This window comes from Suncus etruscus, chromosome 20 (genome assembly GCF_024139225.1).
Source record: "Suncus etruscus isolate mSunEtr1 chromosome 20, mSunEtr1.pri.cur, whole genome shotgun sequence".
Lineage (NCBI taxonomy): Eukaryota > Metazoa > Chordata > Mammalia > Eulipotyphla > Soricidae > Suncus > Suncus etruscus.
This window is the reverse complement of record NC_064867.1, coordinates 8,851,515-8,857,451: the sequence shown is the minus strand read 5'-3', so window position 1 is coordinate 8,857,451 and position 5,937 is coordinate 8,851,515. Positions and strand designations below refer to the sequence as shown.

General features: G+C 42.2%; 1 pseudogene; it reads left to right on the top strand.

The window, feature by feature from the left end:
- Positions 1-4,753: 4,753 nt before the first annotated feature.
- LOC125998205 (protein lin-28 homolog A-like) lies at positions 4,754-5,244 on the top strand (annotated as a pseudogene).
- The last annotated feature ends 693 nt before the right edge of the window (positions 5,245-5,937 follow it).

Below are 5,937 nucleotides of genomic sequence, written 5' to 3'. Positions count from 1 at the left end.
TGCAATGAATATGGGTGTGAGGAAGGGGTTTTTGTATTGTATTTTTATTATTCCTAGGGTATATCACTAGGAGTGGTATAGCTGGATCATATGGGAACTCAATTTCCAGTTTTTGGAGGAATCTCCATATCGCTTTCCATAAGGTTGGACTAGATGGCAGTGAATAAGAGTTCAAAAGGTGATATTCTAAGATGTTAAAATCTGGAATAATTTGTTACATATTGATAGACATGCAGGAAATACACAAGATGAAAACTTTCAGGTAAAAGGAAAAGCACGGGTCATAGGAGAAAAATTTGAGCCTGTGAGATGTATTCAGAGAACAGTAAGGGAGAGAGTGTGTCAGGATCTGCAACAGAGAAGACAAAAATAGATTTATTATATTTATGGGGTGCTAGAGCCTATAAAGGCTCATGTGTCTGCAGAAACCAAAGGAAAGTTTAGATAAACATTGTCCAGATGAAATACTGTGATCGGCTCTGACTCTTGTGTTATCAGCTTGTAGCCGATACTCCATGATCTCAGCAACTCGACCATTTTAGCCGTATTTTTACCATTCTCATTTCTTTTTATTTCCTCCTTGATTTCTCCCCTGAATTTCAGTCAAATGTTGCCTTGCCAGTAAAATCTTCTCTGATCCCCTTATTAAAAATTGCAACAATCCTGTCCAGAATCCCTAAGGTTTTCCTTGTCTTATTTTTACATGTAGCTCTTAACATTATTTGACATAGTTTTTGCTTTAATTACCAGTTGTTTGTTGATTTTTTTTTATCCTGTCTTTAGAATAAAAGCTCCTTAAGGGTAAAATGTTTCTGTTGTTTTGCCATATCCTCAGGCCTTGACGCAAGGCAAACACCTAATAAATAGTCATTTGTTAATTGTTGACTGAAAGGATAAACATTAGCCACTCACCAGCAAGTCTTAAGATATTGAGAAGAGGGCCTGGAGAGATAGCACAGCTGCGTTTGCCTTGCAAGCAGCCAATCCAGGACCAAAGGTGGTTGGTTCGAATCCTGGTGTCCCATATGGTCCCCCATGCCTGCCAGGAGCTATTTCTGAGCAGACAGCCAGGAGTAACCCCTGAGCACCGCCGGGTGTGACCCAAAACCCAAAAAAAAAAAAAAAAAAAAGATACTGAGAAGAGTGATAGCACAGCAGTAGAGCATTTGCCTTGCATGTGGCTGACAGGGACAGACCCGGGTTCAATCCCTGGCATCACATATGGTCCCCCAAGCCTGCCAGGAATGATTTCTGAGTGCAGAACCAGGAATAACCCCTGAGCGCTGCCGCGTGTGGTCCAAAGCTCAGTGTATTAGTCTATGTTCTCCAGAAAAAGAACTAAGGGGAAAGAGGGACAGTTGACTTTCATACTATGCTTAAGGAGGCTGAAAAGTCCCAAGATCTGCAGTTAGTAAGATGAAGAACCAAGATGTCTAATAAAAGTTAAAAAAAAAAAAAAAAGCCAATAGGCCCCTAGCAACAATAAAGGTTTGGGTTAGAAAAAACAAAGTCGTGAAGTTTGCCTATACATGGTTGGACATGGAGATTATTATGAGTGAAATGAGGGAGAGGGATAGACATAGAATTGTCTCACTCATCTGTGGGATATAAGGAAAATAAAATACAGTGTGATAATATCAGAGACAAGAGAGATAAGGGCTGGAAGGACCAGTCCATGTATGATACAAAGCTTGTCACAAAGAGCGTACATATAGTTAGAGAAGAGTCTATCATGACAAGGATAGTTGGAACTTTTCACTCTGGACAAGAACTGGGTGCTGAAAGGGGATAAAGTGATAAAGTGAGGCATGGCACCCCTTATTAAAAATAGTGCATAATGCAAACCACAATGTGTGTGCATGGGGGAGAGAGAGAGAGAGAGAGAGAGAGAGAGAAGCATGGTGGGAAAGTTGCACTGGTGAAAGGCAGTGTACTATGACTGAAACCCAACTATGAACATTTCTATAACTATGCTGCTTAAATAAAAAAATCATTATAATAAAAAAATTTTAATTCTTTACCAATTTAAATAAAAATGAAAAATAATAAAATAAAATAAAATAAATAAAAACAGTAAAGGTGTAGCAGGTCAGCCCCTGAAGAGGTTGACTGATGGAGGGATGGAGAATGAGGCCCTTTTCTTCCAGCTCGGAGCACGCGTCTGCCACCCTGTCTAGCCCACGGTTCTGTGGTGAAACGGCGGGTAAACAGCTCGCAGACAATCAGGCTCGTGGAAATATTTGCTTTATTCGGATGGACAAAACTGAAGTCCAAAGACTCAGATTCAGTTCCAGCCAGCAAAAAGCTCTTGCCTTCCACAGACCCTTGCTCTTATAGTCCAGAGTCAGGTCCCACCCAATGGTGGGATCAGATACCAACCAATGGTGGAAGCAGAATCAGGTCCTACCCTAGGGTGGGGGCAGAATGCCAGGTCACACCCTAGGGTAGGGCACAATCACCTAATCAGATTAGGGTGAGCAACATAGTAATCCCCCAAAATATTTACATACACAACATAAAGGTTTGGAACATTCAACAAGCCCAAAGTTAATTTAAAATAAACTACTTAATGAATCAGAGGTGTTTTTGGCATGCTCATCCATGTTATATTTTTGTTTTTGTTTTTGTTTCAGGGACACACCTAACAGTGCTCAGGGTTTCCTTCTGGCTCTGTGTTCAGGAATCTCCTGGCAGTGTTCATGGGACCACATTCAGTGGCTGGGATCAAATTCAGTTTAGCCATAATCAAGGAAAGCATTTTCTCTTCTCTGCTGTCTTATCTCTCCAGCCCACCCATATATTTCTAGGGAGAAAAGGGGTCATGAGTAGAAATGTTTACAAAGCTTTGACATATTGAGTGAGGAAAATAAAGGCAGGCTGTAGAGAGAAGTTTTCAGCTTGAGTTGAGGGATAGGAGCAATGCAAGAATTCCTGGGAGGAGCCAGAATGAAAGCTCTTCCCTTGAAGATGGGTCCAAGACTGGTGAAATGATAAATATTTAAGGAAACTTCTGTGGTGCCAGGGATTGAACCCAGGACCTCACACCTACAAGGCAAGTGCTCTATTGCTGAACCACTTTCCCAGCCTCTTAATGGAAATTTGAAAGTAATTTGCTGTGAGATGAGTCATGTCTGTGAGTGAGAGGACTCTGGGAAGTAAATGTCAGGGGTATTCTATATTCAAGCTAGTTGAGATGCAAGCATGTTCAGATACAACTTAAGAGCAAAAAGCACAACCTATATCAAATAGCACATAGTCTTTAACCTTGCTGTATCTCTTCTGCAAACTTCTCTTAAATAGAATGTGATGTTGACAAGCACCAGGGTTTCTAATTAATCAGTGTGGCTCTGGTCCAATTTATCTTTGGGCAGCTGCTTTTCTAGACATTCCTTGGCTCATAATTATTATCAATAATAACCACATACATATATAGTATGCCAAGCACTGCCAGCTACAAACCTGATCTCTGAGCTTGAAAGCTTAGCTTCTATTTTAATCAAGCAGTCCTAGAATATCATGACCCTACTTTTCTCTAATAAGGTGAACTTATTTAAAAACTGGTCACCTTTTAAAAACGCCTTTCTGAGAAACTTCGCTGAGGTCTATTCTCTGGGAATTCTGTAGCCAGAGATTTATTTGAGGAACAACAAAGATAGCCGTTGCCACTGCAGAAAGGAAAGAAAATTAAAATATGGAGATAGGAATTGTGTTATTTTGTATTGTTAATATAAAAATCACATTGAGAAGGCACATACAATGACAATAAAACCTATTAGAGCATGAGAGAGAAAGAAATCTGTAAGCTAAAAAGCCACATTCACACGAATTGTATATTTTTTAAAATCTACATCCTGTCTGGCAAATTTTATCTGCCTTTATTTTTCCCCATTGTATTTCCTTGCAGATTAATAGTGTGACAAGACTGAAAGAGTCTTGAGATTCCTTGTCTTCCTAGAACTTTTTGAACAGTCTGTGTGTACCCCCCAACCAGCTTCTGAGCAGTCTTTCTCAATCAGTTCTTTGACCACTGACTTTCTATTTTCAAATTGTTATCCTGCCAGCTCATTCTCTAGGGTTTCTGTGGGTAAAAAGGACTTGCACCTTTCTCAAATCACTTAATTTTTTAGCTCAGTTTTGCTTAATTCAAGTAGCACAGTGATTAAATATTTCCAATGGTGCCATTGTTACAAATGGGTTGATAAAAACAGAGGTTAACCATGTTGCCTATTAGATAGAATTTAATGAAACTGCTTGAAGCCAGACCTGCAAAACACAATTGGGGTAACTGATGAGACATGAGAAAGTATTGCCTTCCATGCCTCATGGAAGGATCCTGATTTTCAGGATCCTTGCTTCCAATCACATGAAATGAGGAAGTCCTGTTTTTAAAACCATATTTATGGATGCAAGAATATGGGTAATAGGCGTCAGGAATAGTACAGAGCTTCTAAAGTATATTTATACCATAAGGACATGTGATGCGTAATGTGTAATGTCACAGCAGCAGAGAAAGTCATTGAATAAAAGGTTCTGAGCCCACTGGTTCTATATAGAAAAATAAAAATTAAGCTCTCCCACCACTATTGTGCTGGGGAAGATGTAGCTGCCTCTTCTCTGAGCCACCCCTTTACCTCTGGACTTCTCTGGGGCCAGCAGCAGCCACCCGACCTGGGGCCCCAGGGCCACATAAGAGGAAGACTGAAGAGGTTTGGCCACAAACCCCCCCCCCCCAAGTCACAATATCTGTTAGTGATTCAACTTGCTCTTGGGTTTCAGCTTCCTGTCTATGACCACTTGAGCCGAGGTCGTGCTCGACACCTCCGGTGGACACATTTATGCATCAGAGTAAACTGCACATGGAAGGTTTCTGGAGCCTGAAGAATGGGGAGACAGTGGATTTTACCTTTCAGAAGTTTGCCAAGGGCCTGGAATCTTCTCAAGTTGCTGGCTCTGGAGGGGTGTTCTGTATTGGGAGTGAGAGGCACCCCAAAGGGAAGAACATGCAGAAGCAGAGACCTAAGAGTGACAAGTATTAAAACTGTAGCAGACTAGACCATCATGCCCAAGAATGCAACCTGCAACTCCAACCCAAGAAATACCACTTCTCTCAGAGTATAGCCATATGGTGGCCTCTGTCCACTGAAGGCCCAACGGACCCCCTGCTCCCAGGGCAAGCCTGCCTACTTCCTGGAGGAAAAAGAGGAGATCCATTCCCCTGCCCTATTGCCTGAAGCCCAGAATTGAGCCAGTGGGAGTGGGGCTGTCCCAAGTTTTTGTTTTGTTTTGGTTTGGTTTGGTTTGGTTTGGTTTTGGTTTTTGGGCCACACCCAGCGGTGCTCAGGGGTTACTCCTGGCTGTCTGTTCAGAAAAAGCTCCTGGCAGGCACAGGGGACCATATGGGACACCGGGATTCGAACCCACCACCTTTGGTCCTGGATAGGCTGCCTGCAAGGCAAATGCCGCTGTGCTATATCCGGCCCAAGTTTTAAGGAGCAGGCATCAATTGGCAGAGAGGAAAAAGTGAAGATAGGAAGGGGGCAGCTGGCACTGCCATGTATGTATCTCAGGCCGGGGTCCAGAGCTTCACCCTCTCTTCTTGGTGGGGGCTGGAGGGGGTGAGGCAGAGGATCTCCTTCCAACCACTTTGTCTAAATGTACCTGAGGGCTTTGATGGCAGTCCCCTTTGCATGCTTTATCTTTGTTTTATCTCTGCTTTATCTCTGCCCAGATTCTCTAGCTTTTGAAATGTTCTGGACAAGTAAATGGTTTTCCTTTCAAAGAAAGCTATGTAACTATTTTCCATGCCAGATTGATCAGACAAGAGAGCAGATTGATGGGTCCAACCTGAAAGCTTTTGCATTCCGTGGGAGGGAATCTCACATTTTGTCTCCTTAAAACCCACTCTTAGGAATTAGGTATTGAATTGTCCTAAGCCAT